Source organism: Pinus tabuliformis, chromosome 7, assembly GCF_031772625.1.
Source record: "Pinus tabuliformis cultivar Carrire ecotype Pingquan chromosome 7, CPIR1, whole genome shotgun sequence".
Taxonomy (NCBI): Eukaryota; Viridiplantae; Streptophyta; class Pinopsida; order Pinales; family Pinaceae; genus Pinus; species Pinus tabuliformis.
In genome coordinates, this window is record NC_142293.1 from 642648155 (window position 1) to 642668495 (window position 20341).

At 40.1% G+C, this 20341-nt stretch overlaps 3 pseudogenes; all 3 read left to right on the forward strand.

Annotated features, from left to right (window-relative positions):
• The window catches only part of LOC149249089 (mannosylglycoprotein endo-beta-mannosidase-like), a 36789-nt pseudogene extending 21582 nt beyond the window's left edge, over nt 1–15207 (forward strand).
• A 2333-nt stretch (nt 15208–17540) lies between these two features.
• On the forward strand, nt 17541–17957 carry LOC149249090 (protein DJ-1 homolog D pseudogene; annotated as a pseudogene).
• A 464-nt stretch (nt 17958–18421) lies between these two features.
• LOC149249091 (mannosylglycoprotein endo-beta-mannosidase pseudogene) lies at nt 18422–19712 on the forward strand (annotated as a pseudogene).
• Nucleotides 19713–20341: the final 629 nt, after the last annotated feature.

The window sequence follows — 20341 nt, forward strand, 5'->3', positions numbered from 1 at the left end:
CCGCAAAAGGAGAAAACAAGAGTTGTTGAATTATTTGAATTCCATAAGTGGAAATCATAATCATAATATTATTAGTACAAGTAAAGGAGAGTGTAAAACATTGATGAAATGCAAAATCACTACAAGGATAGGAAGTTGTGGAGGAGGAAGATTTTATTTATTTGAGAAAGGGGAAAAATATTGAAATTTCAAGTGAGTTTTGCAGCAAATATTTGTAAAAGAAAGAAACTATATTGAAATTGAATAAAAATTATGCTTACTGAAAGGGAATTAGAAGGGAGTAGATGCAGTGATCAAACTGTAGCTGGTTGTAAAGACTTTGATGCTAACATGGATTCCTCTTGTTGCCTACGTTTGACGTAAGCATTGCCTTGCATGCAGGAGTAGCGATTGAAGGGAAATGGTGGAGAGATGCGAAGATCAGCCAAGGTTCTAACTCTGGAGATGGAAGTGAATGTTAAGCCTTGTCGGTATGTGTTGCCAATGTCCATTGTCGCCTTTGGTAATGTCATGCCTTGTGATTTATGTATTGTCAAGCCCCATGCCATTCGAAGGGGAATTTGCCTGCGAGACCCCTATGTTATTAGGGGAATTGAAACATAAGATGGGATGAAGGTATCCCATGGTAGGCCTTTGTATTAGAAGAAGTCAACAACAACAAAGGATGGAAATTGAGGGGGTTTTGATCCAGGTGCATAGAAAATGGAAACTACTTTTCCAAGTGCTCCATTGATAAGGCCTGCTTCAACCCACAAGTTACATGTGAGGAAAACATGTTGCTCATTGCAAATAAGAAATTTTGCATCCAACTGTTCATCTTGTTCATGTGTACCAATAAGATGGTGGCTCCTTTTCTTTGTGTCGCATCGTGCAATTGGCATGTTCAATTTTTTTATCATTTGTTTGTTATGCAATGTGATATTCAGGTTGGTTGGATATAGGTGCATTGCATTGTCGAAATCCTATTGCTCATCGCTGAAAAAAAGGAATTTTTCCTTGACATGAGAATGTTCCACTCCCCCATAGTTGGTGTTGCATTCCTGAGATTTGTGAGGAATTGGCGGAATGCAATTTGAAGAGGGTTGGTCCCCTGTTGAAGAAAGATGTTAGATAGTGTGACGATTGTGTCAAAGCTGCGCCAAAGGGCATTGCCACATGAGGTGTCAACATATATGGGGATGTACTTCACAGAAGGTAGTTAGCCAAGATCACCAACAAGTATGATAGACCGATTGTCGAAAGGAACATTCTGATACAAAGGGAATACCTCCCTTAAACGATCATCTATGCATGAAAGAAGTTTAGGACCAATAAATCTCATTTCATCTATTAAAATGTATTTGGCAGGAAAAAGTTGCTCTTGCAGATGTAAAAGTGGCCCTCAAGAGGATGCATTGAAATTAAAGGAATCCGAAGGGCAGAATGGATTGTAAGCGCCTTTATGTTAAATGTTCCAAGACCTGTTGGAGTGAGTAGGATCAATGAGCTTGAATTGGGAGCAGATTCAACAAGGAATGTATCTTTTAGGCAATCAATTAAGTGAGACTTCCCCATGCCAACAGTACTTTGGATGAGCATTCTAATTGGAGGAATGGAGGAAGTGTCCTAAAGTGGGTGAGGAAAATGTTGAAAGAAAATTGTTGGGTGGGCGATAGTGAGGCGAGGGAGCGGGGAACTAGAAAGGGGCTAGAATGGATTTGGGTGGATGAGCGACTGAAGTCTATGAAACATATGATTGTCTCTCTCAAAGTGGAAGGGATAGTAGTATGGACCCAATTGTGGTTTGAGTCAAAGTTGTGATGGCCAATCATGTCAAGGTGATCAATTTCCATTTTGTTTCCAGGGCGTAGCTGAGAAAGGAATTGCCATTCATTCATGTTTATGGATTTAGGGGGATTCAACATAGCATTAGTGGAGGTGTCATCAGAGCAAAGGGAAAGGGGGTCTTTAGGGGCACGATGAACATGCCATGAAACATACACAATCTTTTTTGTTCCCAATGTGAAATGATTTCTTCATCAGTGGAGCCAATGTTTGATGGGATCGTGCGAAAAGGGAAGTACAAAAGTAGTTCACTATAGTAGAAAGAAGCATAGCATGCATCATCCAGAGAAGGGATCGAGGAATAGCAAGGGACGACATGAAAAATATTCGAAGGTTTTATTTGTTTCCATTGGTTATGTTTTTAGTGAGTAGAGAAGGACTAGGAACGTGCAACCTCAAAAAGAGTTAGCATTTCAAGAGAAGGAGGTCTATCCATGTATGATACAATAAAGGGTGGTGTTTGGAAGGCGGCACCCAAAGCATGAGAAAAATACCTAAAAATAGTTCGACTAACATTGAGGGAAACAAATCAGTGACTACAAACTAAAAGGGGAAGTTTTTGTAGCATGTGGCATGTTTCTTATGCGTCGATGTCCCTATTGATAACTGTTTCTGTCAAGATTTTTTGAACAACATTAACAAGAAATGCTTCAAGGTGGACAACATGCAAGACACGTGACAACATTTTGTGATAGCTTTCTGATCTTGTCTCTGGTTCGCTGCATATTTCGAGATGTAGTGGAGAACAACATGGCAAGACAAAACCAGTCGACAGTCAATGTTTGCTCTCCATATGGATAACATGTCAGAGTTGTGTACATTTAACTTGTCGTCATTACGAGCGGGGACATATTTCTTTCATCCATTGTCATTAATCATCAAAGAAGATGTGGGATGAAAATCCCATGGAACTCCATAGCGGAAAACAAGAGCATGACCCTTTTCGCGAAGACAGGAAGAGCGATGGCATTTTGTATGCTGTTGAACGCAACTAACAAGGTCCTCATAGTCCTGAATGTGAGGGGATGCAAAAATTAATGGTGATGGAAGGATGCATGGGTCATGCTCTGTAGAGTGGTGTACATAAGGTTCATGTTGTTCAGCAGGCCGAGGATTACATGTAGAAATGTGTTGATTGAAATAGGACTTTGCTCTATCAACCACAGCTTGGTCATGCCAATGGAGGCTGTCCATATCAAGTGCGTTTTCCAGTAAGAGGAAACCATGTATGTGTGTGGAGTCCCTATATTTCCATTTATACCTGCAAAGACCAGAAAGGAAAATTTGTGAGGCGAGTGCACATCTAGGAAAAAAAACAAAGAGGAGAAGAATGGTTAGACAAAAACTTGCACCAGAAGTCCTTTGCATGGAAACATTTTTGCAAGACCTCTGCGAGGGAGACTGTGAATCGACAATGAATGTACTGTGACGTAAGATGTGGATTCTTGATTATATTGTGGAATTTCCATCGAGACACCTCTTATGAATCTGGGGGGGAATCGTCAAGCATGACCATGTGTAGGTCATGCCATTTGGTATCAGCTGCACTAAGGGTGACGAAGAAAGTAGGGCTACCTATTTGTGTGACCATATTAGTGAGTTCACCTCTGTGTTTGTTCCAGAACGAGCGTGTCCCCCTAAGGCCTAACCTGAAGCGCATAATCTAGTCAGGAACCATGGAATCATGCATGTCATGGAGGCGTGCATGAAGGTATGCAACGGTCATTGGCAAGCCCTCTTCAAGGTTTCTTTTCACAAAAAAAACGACAGTTACTTAACTACGATGTCGCAACATAAGATTGTACAAGTAATACCAAAATCTTAGATGCTAGCCAAAACAATTATCATGGTAGCATATAAGGTGCAAAGCATATTATTGCATTTAAACTTTTCTAAACCATGGTTTACCAATCATGGCAACCCTTGTGGGGAAGGGTGTGGGGAAGGCCATAGCAAAGAGGCCTTCCGTGGTGTATTCATTGACAGAAGAGAGGGAAACAGAGGGCCAGGAAAGTGAAGTAGTGGAATCAGGATGAGGAAAGTGTAGCTAGTTGCATATTTCTTCAAGATTAGTATGGGAATTTGGGAGTGTTGATACAAAAGAGGATGGTTGGAGGTTTGTTGGGGTGGGTTGTGCAGGAATGTCATCATCGAAAGTAGGGAAGGCAAGTCCTGGTTCAGGAGAGGAGGGGGTGATGCGACAGAGGAGAGAAGAGATATCGGTAGGGTGAGTCGGCAAGGTAGATATTGCAGCTTGGTCCACATGAAATCCTTGTAGTAGTGATCATGGGCTAGTTTGTACTCCAAAGCTGCAAAAACACGTGTCCTACTTATAATGAAATCATATGTTTTGCAGTTAGAGCCATGCCTAGTAACAACTACGATGTCCAATACTGAAACCAAGCGTGGCAAGATGTTGGCAATAGTAGCATACTTGTACTACCCACCTCGTGCATGGGTGACTTGCAAGATTGGGTTGAAACACGCTATGAGCATTTCCTCTATTTGTGTTAGAGCAGTAAGGAAAAACGATTGGTTGCCAGGGTCCATGTTGTTTGCAAGGGAGAAGCGGTGGGTGGAATTTATAGTTGCACATCGAGAGAAATAGATGTTACCATGCAAGAATCTTGTTTTCATATTTGGGTATGATTCCTTGCATAAAGAGAAGACATTCAAGGGAGAGAGGTCACCTATCCTTTCATGAAATCGGTGGTGTTCATGGTTAAGGGAAATGTTGAAAAAATTATGGGGATGGGAGGGCAAAGAAGCATGGGTCGATGGTGGGGTGTACAATGTAGATGGTGTTACAGATCCATTTGGGCACATCAACCCCAACTTACAGATCGATACTATTAGGGCCCATCAACCCCTAATGCAGTTGTTACATGCACTAAAGAAGTTAAACATTAGAATGCCTCACTTCCCAAGAAGTTCCATCACTAAAAACATCCAGAAACTGTCTCTAAGAAGATCAACGTAGGTAGGCCTTCATTAGGGTGCGTTGCAATGCAAACCATACACTATCAGGATGCTATGCAGTGCACTTGTCCCTCTTTAGCCTACGCTGGGTGAATTTGAGCGAATTTCCATGAGGGTTGAAAGATTCCTTATCCATTGGATGCCTCTAGAAGTTTCTCAAGGATATCCACTCCTTTGAGTTCATATTTGGATGAGGAATGGAGTTAAGGAACATCAATCCCAGTATCCCTTCTGCCATGGAACTAAATTCTAAATTTGGGAGGGCATTCATTATCACCATTCATGGCATAACTTCCTTCATTCACCTATAAAAAGACCACTCATCTAAGTGATCGGGGTCTGGAAATTATTGAATTGTAGGAGATGTTGTTGGTATGAGATTTGAGTTGACTGCAAGTGTTGTAATGGTGTCAAAGTGTCTTGCTTGTTGTGAGGAGAGGATGGGATTGAACTAGAGGAGTGATGCTGAAGCAGGCAAATTGGGTTGTAACTCTTCCTTTCACTAATAAAGTGTTCAAATCTTTTTCCATATGCTTGTATTGTCTTTTGATGCTTTCATATGCTTATCATGTACTTGATTCCATGCTATGTTTAATCAATAGATCATTATCATATGCTTTGATGGGTTCTTGTTTCTGTCTATGTGTAGGTACTTCTCAAGCGGCTTAAGTATGGGAAGGAGAAACAGAATCGGTCAAGGGAGATAAGGAACAAGCGGAAGCTACAAGTAGGTTCTCTGTTCTCTTATTTTATCTATTGTTTATAGAAAAGGTAGAGAATGCTTTGTACTGTTGTTTCTAGACTAAGCTACTAATCAAGAGGGTTAGGCGTTTATCCAAGAACACTAAAACTTCCCAAAACGAATTGGTGACTCCGCTAGGGATCGATCATCCATCCTAGTAGCTTATCATCCTCTTAAGACATTTCTACATATTGTACTTATGGTTGTTGATTGAATTTCAGTCTTCTTTTCATTCAAAATTGAGTTGAAACTGTGTCAAAATTGCCTTCAGAATGGCTTACTATCACTAGCGCAGTCCAATGAAGGACACAGTGCACTGCAGTGCACTTCCTGCATAGATCCAATGTGATTCAGTGCACTGTCTCTAACTGCTACCTGCACTGATCCCTTGAGGGTTAGTTTCCCATCTAGGAACTGAAAGTTTTTGCCAATTTTCTCTTGCTTGAATGAGTTGTTGAATGTCAATGATGTCATGTCTCAGAAAATAGGTTTTAATCTCCTTAGCCAACCCTACTTTGATTGGATTGATTAATGTTTCTTTAATGTTTTCTTTGTCATTATCAATCTATAGTCAAAGTTAGTTTTTGGTTGATTGATCTTTGTCGAAAGAAAGTGTCGTAAAATCGTCTTTTCCTTCGAAAACTGAATTGTCGTAAAGTCTTCATTCATAAAAGATCGATTGATTTATATGTGCATATGGTTTGTCTTTTCGTCGAAAGTGTCGTAATTCCTCATTTCTTTGAAATCGAAAGTGTCGTAAATTCTTCCTTTCCTTGAAAAGAAATTGTCGCAAAATCGTCATTTTTATGAAAAGAGATTTTTGATCGATTGTGCATATTTCCTTTTTGTTCATCACAAAATTAAGGGATTTGAAAAGAAAAACTTGCATCGTTCATATTGTAGTTTGTGAATGCTTGAAATTAATAGCTAGGGAAATTGCATTAGTTGTGCTCTTTGCTCTTTTTCAAAGACTTGATTGCTCTATCCCTACTAGCTAAGGATTTTCATTGTTAAATTGAATGGAAAGAATGCTCATCATATTAGTTGCATTTTAGGAATTTCAAACATACATCACATGGTGAACCTTGAAAGGAAAATTCTAAAGAAGATCAACTTAAAATTTATCTGAATTTACCTAATGGAGCATTGTCACCTAATGAAAAACATTTAGAGATCTAGGCTAGAGACGTGTTCCGGCGTCGTAAAACAAAGCAGTTGTCGCTAACTTGTCTGCAATACATCCCAAGTGTGATATCTCTAGTATGTGAGTATATCGTAGCTTGTCCACGTACGTTCAGGTATATAGGGTGGTGTTACAGTACGTAAAGTATATGGGAATGCTCTCACTGTACGGTTTTGCATTAGACAACGCTTATACGGACTAGGCCTCCACGTACCTTCGGGTATATATGGGAGGACAACACTAGGTTGCTAGCCATCCTTAAGTAACCGTGTCGTCCGCCTTGCAAGTGTGATACACCGAACACAACATTCGAGGAGATTGCCTGCCCGTACTTCTTGGTTCGCCAGGAGGTATTATGCAATTCACAGTTACTTGGTAAACCTTTTGCCTAGATTATCCCTCTTTTGTTTTGTTAAGTTACTTTGATTAAAACAATTTAATTGACCGCGGATAACATCCTCCATGCTCGCTCCTTAGTTTATCTTAGGTTGAAGCATATGGCGACAAATCCGGAATCCACTGATCAAGGAATTACTTTTGATTGGAATCCTAGTCCTTTTCCTTCTTTCGGAAATATTGGTGCTCCTTACATGGCTACATTGTCTCTTCTGAAATTTACCTTTGGTTTTCCGGTATGTTTGTTTTCAACCTCCTTTGTTCAAAATGTCATGATTTCTCTGCAATTGAGTACACCTCCAACTGGACAAAATCAACCTCCAGTTGATCCTAAAGTTGACCCATTGCCTTCTTCCTCGATTGTTTCTTCCTCCTCTTCTTCCTCTTCGCCTGGTGAAAGTATTGGTGCTAGTAACCAGGTGGTTAAGAAGAAGAAGAAAGGGAAGAAGAAGAAGAATAAGCAAATTCAGCAAAGGGGCAACCAAGCAACCATTGCTTTGAATGCAACATCTGATGAGAAATCTTCCATCAAGCCTCACAAAGTTCGATATCCATGCAAACTTTGTGTGGGAGACCATCTTATTTGAAATTGTCCTGATATTCCTCAGATCATAGAAGAATGGTCTTCCCGTTCACATCATCCTGTGTCATCAACCTCTGGAGATCATGTTGGTGACACACCATCAACTAGTGGTAGTAAATTTCATGGAAAGAAGGGTACTAAAGTTAAGTTTCCATGTAGGTTATGTGAAGGGAATCACCCCATTCACCTTTGTCCCTATCTAGATGAAGCTAAAAGAGTGTTGGATAACCGTCCTGCTTCACCGCAACGACTTCCATTTGGTTACAGGAAACTCTCCATAAATCCTTCACTAGTTGGTGAATTGACTAACCAAAATCAACCATCGATCGAAACCACTCTCTCTAAAAGTGAATCCTATGAGTCTATACCTGATCCAAATCAACAGTTTGAGGTAACAATTGACCCGATTTCACCTTCAGCTAATCGTACCTTTCCCGAAGAGAGTGAACATGATACCACTCAAGTTATTTTTGTTTCTTCAGATTCTAATGAGCTTGGGGGCAGTCCTCCTATTCCATCAAGACAGGAGGAAAATCTTCCAGTTCTCGTAACTCAAGGGGTTAATTCTCCCATTTCTACGATACCCCCTCCAAGTAGTCTAGTCACTTCCTTTGATTGGAATCGACTGGCAGGATTCTGCCTTCCTTCCTATGTGCCTTTCCAGATCATAGTACAAGTTTGTAATATGATTGTATCTGGCACTATTATAGATGAAGGTGCATCTGTGAGTATCCTTTCCTCAACTGCTTGGCAAGCGCTCGGTTCGCCGCCGCTTGTGCCTGTTACCCAGAATCTGTTGGCTTTTAACAGAGGAACCAATCAACCATTAGGGATCCTCCCTCAATTACCTATTACTTTGGGAGGAAAAATCATTTATCTGAATGTGATGGTAGTCCCAGGCCCTTTAGATTACAATTTACTTCTTGGGTGCGACTATGTTTATGACATGGGAGCTATTGTTTCAACACTCTTTCGAGTGATTTGTTTCCCGCATGAAGGCAGAATTTTCACCATTGACTAGCTTTCATTTCCCAGTTCAAATATGGATCCTATTCAACCATCTTCCCTAAATGTTCCATTTGTACCAATGGTATCATCCCCGCCATGGTTAATTATGTGGCAACCTGTTCCATACCTACATCAATTGACGATCAATTCCGTGATGTTTTACATCATGTACTGGGGGCATTGGAACCAAATATCTCCTTCATGACCTCGTATCGGTCGTGAAAAAAGGGTCTATGAGGATAGTTCTTTTACTGTGTCAACCTCGTTAAAAAATGAAACAGGTTCATGAGGATAATTCCTCGTCTTGTGTCAACCTCGTTAAAAAATGAAACCAAGGGTACGAGGATAGTTCCTTGTCTTGTGTCAACCTCATTAAAAAATGAAACCAAGGAGTACAAGGATAGTTCCTTGTCTTGTGTCAACCTCGTTAAAAAATGAAACCAAGGAGTACGAGGATAGTTCCTTGTCTTGTGTCAAACTTGTTAAAAAATGAAACCAAGGAGTACAAGGATAGTTCCTTGTCTTGTGTCAACCTCGTTAAAAAATGAAACCAAGGAGTACGAGGATAGTTCCTTGTCTTGTGTCAACCTTGTTAAAAAATGAAACCAAGGAGTACGAGGAAAATCCCTGGTCTTGTGTCAACCTCATTGAAAAATGAAACAAGGGTCAATGAGGATAGTTCTTTTACTATGTCAACCTCATTAAAAGATGAAACAAGTCCATGAGGATAGTTCGTGGTCTTGTGTTAACCTCGTTAAAAAATGAAACAAGGAATATGAGGATATTTTTTTTACTGTGTCAACCTCATTAAAAATGAAATAGCTCCCATGAGGACATTTCCTGGTCTTGTGTCAACCTTGTTAAAAAATAAAACAAGGAGTATGAGCATAGTTCCTTGTCTTGTGTCAAGCTCATTAAAAAAATGAAACAAGGAATCTAAGCAGAGTTCCTTGTCTTGTGTCAAGCTCATTAAAAAATGAAAAAAGGTCCCAAGTTCCAAGTCGAGTCTTTGAGTAGATCTCGTAAAATCCCAGTCGAGTCTTTCACTTGATCTCGTATATGAACCTTCATTCCATCCACCTGATATCCTCAAGTAGTATACTTAGGTGAATGTAATGAAGCTTGGGGGGCATGCACCTAATGGTAAAGTTAAGTTTCCTTGTAGGTTATGTGAAGGGAATCACCCCATTCGCCTTTGTCCCTATCTGGACGAAGCCAAAAAGGTGTTGGATAACCATCCTGCTTCACCACAATGACTTCCATTTGGTTATAGAAGACTCTCCCTTTCATCATGCTGGGGGCATGTAAACCAATCTCAAGCATAGTTCTTTGTTTCAAGCTTGTTTAAAAATGAAACTGAATTCAAGCATAGTTCTTCGTTTTAAGCTTGTATAAGAATGAAACTGAATCCAAGCATAGTTCTTCGTTTCAAGCTTGTGTAAACATGAAACTGAATCCAAGCATAGTTTCCCATAGTTCAAGCTTGTGTAAAAATGAACCCATCTCCATTTAACCCTCCTGATTGCCATTCTATCAGCCTCTTTCATTAGATTAGCCTTGGTTGTTTTCATCCCATCGCCACCATCCCTTTGGCCCACTTTCACTTGGTTGTTTACCTTTTTTGAGGAACAATTGCAATGAGTGGTCTTATTAGCCAACCTCTTCACATCAATCAACATGTTTTGAGAAGTTCCAACATCACCGGAACCAGTTGCTACCCTAGACACCACTCGTTCCTCAAAATGGAGTCCTCTTTAAGCTCTTTTTAGACTCTCTAAATATGAAAATATTGTCGAGCGCTTGTCGTTTCCAACTCGTTAAAGGATTGGAAATGATATCTCTCTTGTATTATTTTACGTTTTTTCAGACTTTAGAGATTAACTTATGAAAAAGAACTTGTGGAGTTTCCTTTTTGTCCCTTTTCAAACTCTCTAAACATGAAAACGACCGAGTTGTCTTTATCGTTAAACTCATTAAAACATCAAATAGCGACAAACTTGTCCATCTAGACAAGGTCGAGTTTCACCTTCGCTAGACTCGTTAAAGCATCAAATAGTGATGGATTCACCCGAAGGGTGAAATTATACAACAAGCATATGTTATCCTCCTCAAGCTTGATAAAAAATAAAGAGGTATTGGTCAGTAATGACTGGGGAAAATTGGAAAAAGGGGAAAACACTTTATGATAGCAAGTCGCTCTTGAACATGACACTTTCACCTCATCACCGTGAGTATGTGGGTTGGGTCATTCAGCTTGATGGTTATCACACTGTTGGTCTATCATACCATCCATTACTTTGTTGTGGGTCAATGCTACCAATTCATCTTAGTGTCATCGAAATGTTCAAGAGAATTCATTCAGTTCAAAACTTCATCCTTTGCAATACCGTAAACCTTCATTTTCATGACTTCCATTCCTGAACCTTGTGTCGTCAGTTGATTCTCATCTCCAAAGTCATTTACCTCATTTCGTGTCGTTGATGTGGGATACATCAGGCCCTCCTGCGACGAGTCGCTTCTTGTTGACATCAGCACATCATCTAAGAAGTTGACATAGAAACACCCCTTCAGTACCTTGAGGCTTGCATACATCAATGAGGTTTCTTGCTTCCAGCGATAGGTTCACATCACTGGGCTTTGACCGAAAGACTTTGTATGGTGTTCGACATCAAATCATTTATTCACACCATGCGAAATGTATTGTAGTACCTTGAGGGTCATTATCATTATCGGTGATTCCTCTCACGTCTGTTAACGGCTTACATCATTGGCTAGTAATCAGACGATGTCTTCTCATGTTCGACTTCAGATCATCTATTCACATGGTTAGACTTGTACTTGAGCGAAAGATTGAACGAGATTGAAGACCCCAGATCTAGTTTCATCCATACGGGTTGCGATACTTTCAGGAGTACCAAATCAAATGTACAATGGCCTTACATTGATGGTCATCCAATCATGGGTCTATATCTGTAGACGACTATATTTGTACATGTAATGAAAGCTTATAAGATGAGCATGGGTATGCCTTCCTTTAACTAGTTCATGAGAAAAATCAAATTATCATGATATATGTATTGTAATTGATGCAGGTCACCTTCTGTTTCAAAACCTCCTCTCCTCATGATAAAGCATTTCACTCAACATATATATTTACAACTTCATGCTTTAGGGGGAAACTGTTACAAACCCATTTGGGCACATCAACCACAACTTACAAATCGATACTATTAGAGCCCATCAACCCTTAATGTAGTTGTTACATGCCCTAAAGAAGTTAAACATCAGAATGACTCACGTCCTAAGAAGTTCCATCACTGAAAACATCCAGAAACTGCCTCTAAGAAGATTAGCGCAGGTAGGCCTTCATTAGGGTGCACTGCAATGCAAACCATACACTGTCAAGATGCTATGCAGTGCACTTGGTCCCTCTTTGGCCTGCTGTTACACTAAAATTTGTCACCATGACTATTTGCAGTCAGTATGGCTCCATCAATAACCATACTGTCCTCCTTGGCAAGTCTTATACCTCTGCTCCTCATGTCAAACTCCAAAAAAGAGAGAAAGCCTTTAAAAAATCAATATAACTCTGGTTCCGCACTTTCTCTTACTCTTACCTGTGGGCCCGCACCTCAACTACATAATACCTGCGTACTTGTACGCTCTGTCTGTAAAGGGGTGGGTGTGTACCCCTGTAAAAGTCAAAAGGCGCAAGTTTTACTTCAAAAAACTTACTTGCGGTCTGTTAGACTCCGTCTCATGTCAGAGATAGATTCTTCTTCAAAACCCTGTTTTGAAGAAGAAATCATTAATATGTAATTTGTCATGATGTTCTATAGCTCTACAGCTCTTCAAATGATAGTGTTTTGATGTGGATGATGAGACAATCCCTGCAAAAGTTAGACATGGATTTACATTCTCCGCAGCTGATGAACAAGGACTAGACCATGCATTACTATAGAGAGAGGCCAAATTGGTGGCTAGCAAGAGCAAGAGCTCAACAAGCCCGCATTCTAGCTTCACTCGACAATCTGCTGCAAATTCATTTATGTTTTGATAATATAACAATTTGAAGACAACAAACATGACTTATTCAGAACTACGAGGCCACTATTTTGTTTTGACAGCATCTTTCGATGACATTGATGCAAGCATGTATGATGGGTTGATAGTTCCTGGAGGAAGGGCACCCGAGTACCTAGCTCTAAATGAATTTGTTCTTAAATTGGTCAAGCGGTTTTCTGATTCAAACAAGCTCATTTCTTCTATCTGTCATGGGCAATTGATTCTTGCTGGTGCAGGTATATTGAAAGAGAAAACATGTACTGCGTATCCAGCTGTAAAGCTTGATGTATTGCTTTCTGGCGGTGAATGGTTAGAGCCAGAACCTATAACTACGTGTTTCAGAGATGGGAATTTAGTGACAGCACCAGCTTGGCCTGCACACCCACAATTTATCTCTCAGATCATGGCATCATTGGGAATTAAAGTGTCGTTTTGAGGAGTTGTGCGCATTACTCAATTTCTACTCCGTGTGTATAAAAACTACTATGCTGTAGAGGACCACTAGATATAATAAGTTGCAGTTGCAGTGTAAGTTGATGTCTTCATTAAGTTAACATAAAATAAAGGGATCAACAGGCAATCAAATGAAAGTGGCTCAAAATATCAATCGGTCTCTTTCAGCCCTGGGGGATGTTATTAGTGCACTGGCTTCTGAAGGGCGGCATACAGAAATCACAAGCTCACGATGCTTATGAGTGATGCACTTGGTGGCGATGCCAAAACATTAATGTTTGCAAATATATCCCTGGCGGAATCCATTATGGATGAGACCCATAATTTTCTTTCATATGCTACCCGAGTTCGCTCAATTGTAAATGATGGCAAGCACTGGACAAAGCCAATGGTTCTTACGGCATCTCTCTTCGCTTTGGCATTAGATTTGTATTGAAACATCATTCTATGGTTCTCTGGCTGCCATTCCTTTTGGCACTATGGGTTGGAGGTAATGAGCAACACCCACCAGATGACATCAATGCAGCTCTAAAGAATGACTTGCAGCTTCATCCTTATTCGAAGTCCCCTGACATTGGAACAAATTTAATGAATTCACATACATGGCCCAAAGCCTCTGAAGATCCTAGCCGATACCTTGATGGAACCCGTGTATACATACAAGGATCTTTATGGGATGGATTTGCCAGTGGAGATGGAGAATTTACAGATGGCCCCTATAATATCCAAAATCCAGAAGACTTTTTCAAGGATGACTTTTATAAATATGGGTTTAATCCTGAGGTGGGTTCTGTAGGTATGCCACTTGCAACCACTATCAGAGCAACAATGCCTCCAGAAGCATGGCAAATTCCACTGTTTCAGAAGCTCCCAAATGGCTACATTAAAGAAGTGCCAAACCCTGTTTGGGACTATTACAAGTATATCCCATATTCTAACCCTGGAACGGTCCATTATCAAATTGAAATGTATGGAGAGCCAAAGAGTCTGGATGATTTCTGTGAGAAGGCACAACTTGTCAACTATGTTCAATATAAGGCACTTTGGAAGGGTGGATGTCAAGGATGTGGACAAAATACACAGGTGTTCTAATTTGGAAAACCCAGAATCCATGGCCGGGTTTGAGAGGTCAATTTTATAACTATTTGCATGAACAGACAGCAGGATTCTATGGTGTCCGTTCAGCTGCAGAACCAATCCATGTGCAGTTGAATCTGGCAACATATTTTATTGAGATAGTGAACACAACATCAAGTCCCCGGTCAAATGTTACAGTGGAGGTCTCAGTATGGGATTTGGAAGGGACCTGTCCATACCACAAAATCAACAAAAATATATCAGTGCCATCAAAAATAACACTTCCAGTTTTTGAAATGCAGTATCCAAAATCACATAATGCAAAGCCGGTTTATTTTCTTCTCCTCATGCTTCTTGATACATCAGCAAAACCTTTATCGAGGAACTTTTATTGGCTCCATTTTCCAAGTCATTCTCTCCCTAATGTTGAAGATCATGACAACCAACACGAGCCCATTAGCATCGAGAATAATTTTGAATATGGAAGTATGAATGTAGAAGAACCTGCAACGGAGACAACAGAGGGATTGCGTTCAAGGGTGTCAAGTTTTTTTTTTAGAAAGAACAAAAACATTTAAGTGACAGAGATAAAAGGGGCTGGGGACATCTGGAAAGAGCAGTCTTTGCCGTTTCTCATTCAACAAAAGCCGCAGATGCCTGAAAGCGTAGTTTCATGTGTTAGTTTCATTGGTATCGCACCATGCTCAACAGATATGCCCATCATTATTGGATAAGAAAGATTCTGTGTTCTGGCAATTGAATACTCCGGCATTCAATTCAATATGCGGTGGATTTACTCCAGATCAGCAAAATCTTTTCCTAAGTTCGGTAAAATGGCCAACGCATTGCAAGATGGCAAGATTTGGGGAGCAGTTGCAAAATGGCATATACGATTAGATTGCCTATATCTTCAGATTGACACCTGTGAACGCTACTTGTGAAAGGATGCGTTATTCCATCTCAGCAGCGCCGATCGTTTTTTTTAGTTTTATATATTAATAATGATAAAACAAATCGCTGAGTTTGGGTCGATTTGTTTTAGCAGCATGTATTTATTATATTAAAATTTTTATTTGTAAAAAAAAAAGGAGGGAGAGTTAGTCAGGGGAGAGTTTCTGAGTGCTGAGTGCTGGAATAGATCTTTCAATGTACAGTTTCCTGCAGGGATTTTTAATGAAAATTTCACAGCTCTAACTTTTGAGATTCATGTGGTATGTTAATTTAGCATAAGTTTTCTCTTTGTCTCATATGTAAACTGTTATGTTTCGTTCACTTCATGATCATTTCTAATTGAGCAAATGAAGTGTTTAGGTAGAATTCATAGTATTATATGCTCTGCCTATAAGTTTGTTCAATTCAATGTTTTCTTCTGTTTGACAAGGATTCAGTTCTATGCCCTTGTCAACTCCTCACCAGTCTTGCCATCCCATTTAAAATCTAGATTTGACGCTAAATTCCTTGCCTACCTTGCCTCAGTCGTCAACCTGTGTTGTTCATTATATTTCTCTGTTTGAAGCTGTGATTTTGCCCATGCAGCCCAGAAAAACCCCGTTATTTAATTAAAAACCCCAAATCAATCATTCTAATCAGTTTACTAGCCTAATATCAGTGTTACCTAGTTGGTCATCTCCCTAATTGAAGATTTTACGAGATAGACCGGAGAGAGCCTTCTCCTACCCCGTAGGGCTAGCTACGGGGCTGAATGGTTTGATGTTGCCTTGAAGGTTTGCCTTTCTCAGCCTGAGGTGAAATCTCAAGCGCTAACATAGTGGCGACCATACTGGGGAAGAACAAATTGATTATTTTCTCATTGATGTCTTTAATTCATAAGCTTAGACAGAGCCTGAAGATACTCCAGGTAGCCTTCGAAAACGCTCTTGTTTTACATCAGCGTTAGTAGATAAACGCTGCTTCAGTCAATCTCTGTGAGCTTGTGGATATAACACTTCATTCGCATTTTACCCCAGTACATGTAATCAAGGTGCAGATCTGATGCTGATGGTGAACAGCAGTCAGACACTTATGCAGACTGAACCATTCACCCGGTGACTCCAACTCGATCCAGACATTCCAACGCTTGCTGATCCATTCATGCAATGGTAGGGTATTGGGCAAACCCTGCATTTTGTGAAGCTCTAAACGGAGTTAGAGAATTGTTAGTGGATATTGAAATTAATGAAGAATTTTTCAGTGACTTCTTTCAAAGTTTGAAATCTCCATAGTTCTCTCCTGAAGCTAAAATTGGTGCCTGTGAGTTAATTGTTGAAAGAATTGAAAAGGAGATTCAGTGTCTCGACGAGCAAATTCAGTCATATGATTTCCAAGACCCTAAAAAGTTCTTGGAAATCCTTCCTCATTCGAAACAAGATATCATAGAATTGCCTACAGTCGTTTACATTGACAGTGTGCAGCTGGAAGTATGCAATGCAGAGTTGGGGCAGCCAACAGAGTCCAGCTTCCGTGATCCTTTTGCGGCATACATGGACACATTTTTTAGTTTGATTGACAGATCAGGCTGTCTTTTCCGTGACCAGGGTCATTACTTGCATGAAGGGCTGCCGGCAACTGCATCTGTGACCTGGTGGAAGCTTTCTCAACCGGCGTCAATCTCAGGTTTACTTGAATGGTTAATATGGCATTTTAGCATTACCTGATCTATTGTTTGTATAGCAAAGTAGGGTAGCTATGTGAATAAATAAGCAGCCATAAGGGCAGCATCTTGTTTTAGTTTGCTTGAAGATTGTTAAGGTATTTTCAGTTTGAGTTCAGTTTCAGTTGTGTAAATATTGACTCCATTGCCCAATGGGTGGAGGCACTGTCTGCTCTCCCAAAGTTCTGCGGTTCTTGGCACCTCCAAGGAGCGGTAGCTGCCATCCCAAGTGGATCCGATGTTAGACTCCGTCTCATGTCAGAGATATATTCTTCTTCAAAACCCTGTTTTGAAGAAGAAATCATTAATATGTAATTTGTCATGATGTTCTATAGCTCTACAGCTCTTCAAATGACAGTGTTTTGATGTGGATGATGAGACAATCCCTGCAAAAGTTAGACATGGATTTACATTCTCCGCAGCTGATGAACAAGGACTAGACCATGCATTACTATAGAGAGAGGCCAAATTGGTGGCTAGCAAGAGCAAGAGCTCAACAAGCCCGCATTCTAGCTTCACTCAACAATCTGCTGCAAATTCATTTATGTTTTGATAATATAACAATTTGAAGACAACAAACATGACTTATTCAGAACTACGAGGCCACTATTTTGTTTTGACAGCATCTTTCGATGACATTGATGCAAGCATGTATGATGGGTTGATAGTTCCTGGAGGAAGGGCACCCAAGTACCTAGCTCTAAATGAATTTGTTCTTAAATTGGTCAAGCGGTTTTCTGATTCAAACAAGCTCATTTCTTCTATCTGTCATGGGCAATTGATTCTTGCTGGTGCAGGTATATTGAAAGAGAAAACATGTACTGCGTATCTAGCTGTAAAGCTTGATGTATTGCTTTCTGGCGGTGAATGGTTAGAGCCAGAACCTATAACTACGTGTTTCAGAGATGGGAATTTAGTGACAGCACCAGCTTGGCCTGCACACCCACAATTTATCTCTCAGATCATGGCATCATTGGGAATTAAAGTGTCGTTTTGAGGAGTTGTGCGCATTACTCAATTTCTACTCCGTGTGTATAAAAACTACTATGCTGTAGAGGACCACTAGATATAATAAGTTGCAGTTGCAGTGTAAGTTGATGTCTTCATTAAGTTAACATAAAATAAAGGGATCAACAGGCAATCAAATGAAAGTGGCTCAAAATATCAATCGGTCTCTTTCAGCCCTGGGGGATGTTATTAGTGCACTGGCTTCTGAAGGGCGGCATACAGAAATCACAAGCTCACGATGCTTATGAGTGATGCACTTGGTGGCGATGCCAAAACATTAATGTTTGCAAATATATCCCCAGCGGAATCCATTATGGATGAGACCCATAATTTTCTTTCATATGCTACCCGAGTTTGCTCAATTGTAAATGATGGCAAGCGTTGGACAAAGCCAATGGTTCTTACGGCATCTCTCTTCGCTTTGGCATTAGATTTGTATTGAAACATCATTCTATGGTTCTCTGGCTGCCATTCCTTTTGGCACTATGGGTTGGAGGTAATGAGCAACACCCACCAGATGACATCAATGCAGCTCTAAAGAATGACTTGCAGCTTCATCCTTATTCGAAGTCCCCTGACATTGGAACAAATTTAATGAATTCACATACATGGCCCAAAGCCTCTGAAGATCCTAGCCGATACCTTGATGGAACCCGTGTATACATACAAGGATCTTTATGGGATGGATTTGCCAGTGGAGATGGAGAATTTACAGATGGCCCCTATAATATCCAAAATCCAGAAGACTTTTTCAAGGATGACTTTTATAAATATGGGTTTAATCCTGAGGTGGGTTCTGTAGGTATGCCACTTGCAACCACTATCAGAGCAACAATGCCTCCAGAAGCATGGCAAATTCCACTGTTTCAGAAGCTCCCAAATGGCTACATTAAAGAAGTGCCAAATCCTGTTTGGGACTATTACAAGTATATCCCATATTCTAACCCTGGAACGGTCCATGATCAAATTGAAATGTATGGAGAGCCAAAGAGTCTGGATGATTTCTGTGAGAAGGCACAACTTGTCAACTATGTTCAATATAAGGCACTTTGGAAGGGTGGACGTCAAGGATGTGGACAAAATACACAGGTGTTCTAATTTGGAAAACCCAGAATCCATGGCCGGGTTTGAGAGGTCAATTTTATGACTATTTTCATGAACAGACAGCAGGATTCTATGGTGTCCGTTCAGCTGCAGAACCAATCCATGTGCAGTTGAATCTGGCAACATATTTTATTGAGATAGTGAACACAACATCAAGTCCCCGGTCAAATGTTACAGTGGAGGTCTCAGTATGGGATTTGGAAGGGACCTGTCCATACCACAAAATCAACAAAAATATATCAGTGCCATCAAAAATAACACTTCCAGTTTTTGAAATGCAGTATCCAAAATCACATAATGCAAAGCCGGTTTATTTTCTTCTCCTCATGCTTCTTGATACATCAGCAAAACCTTTATCGAGGAACTTTTATTGGCTCCATTTGCCAAGTCATTCTCTCCCTAATGTTGAAGATCATGACAACCAACACGAGCCCATTAGCATCGAGAATAATTGTGAATATGGAAGTATGAATGTAGAAGAACCTGCAACGGAGACAACAGAGGGATTGCGTTCAAGGGTGTCAAGTTTTTTTTTTAGAAAGAACAAAAACATTTAAGTGACAGAGATAAAAGGGGCTGGGGACATCTGGAAAGAGCAGTCTTTGCCGTTTCTCATTCAACAAAAGCCGCAGATGCCTGAAAGCGTAGTTTCATGTGTTAGTTTCATCGGTATCGCACCATGCTCAACATATATGCCCATCATTATTGGATAAGAAAGATTCTGTGTTCTGGCAATTGAATACTCCGGCATTCAATTCAATATGCGGTGGATTTACTCCAGATCAGCAAAATCTTTTCCTAAGTTCGGTAAAATGGCCAACGCATTGCAAGATGGAAAGATTTGGGGAGCAGTTGCAAAATGGCATATACGATTAGATTGCCTATATCTTCAGATTGACACCTGTGAACGCTACTTGTGAAAGGATGCGTTATTCCATCTCAGCAGCGTCGATCGTTTTTTTTAGTTTTTGTATATTAATAATGATAAAACAAATCGCTGATTTTGGGTCGATTTGTTTTAGCAGCATGTATTTATTATATTAAAATTTTTATTTGTAAAAAAAAAAGAGAGGGAGAGTTTCTGAGTGCTGAGTGCTGGAATAGAGCTTTCAATGTACAGTTTCCTGCAGGGATTTTTAATGAAAATTTCACAGCTCTAACTTTTGAGATTCATGTGGTATGTTAATTTAGCATAAGTTTTCTCTTTGTTTCATATGTAAACTGTTATGTTTCATTCACTTCATGATCATTTCTAATTGAGCAAATGAA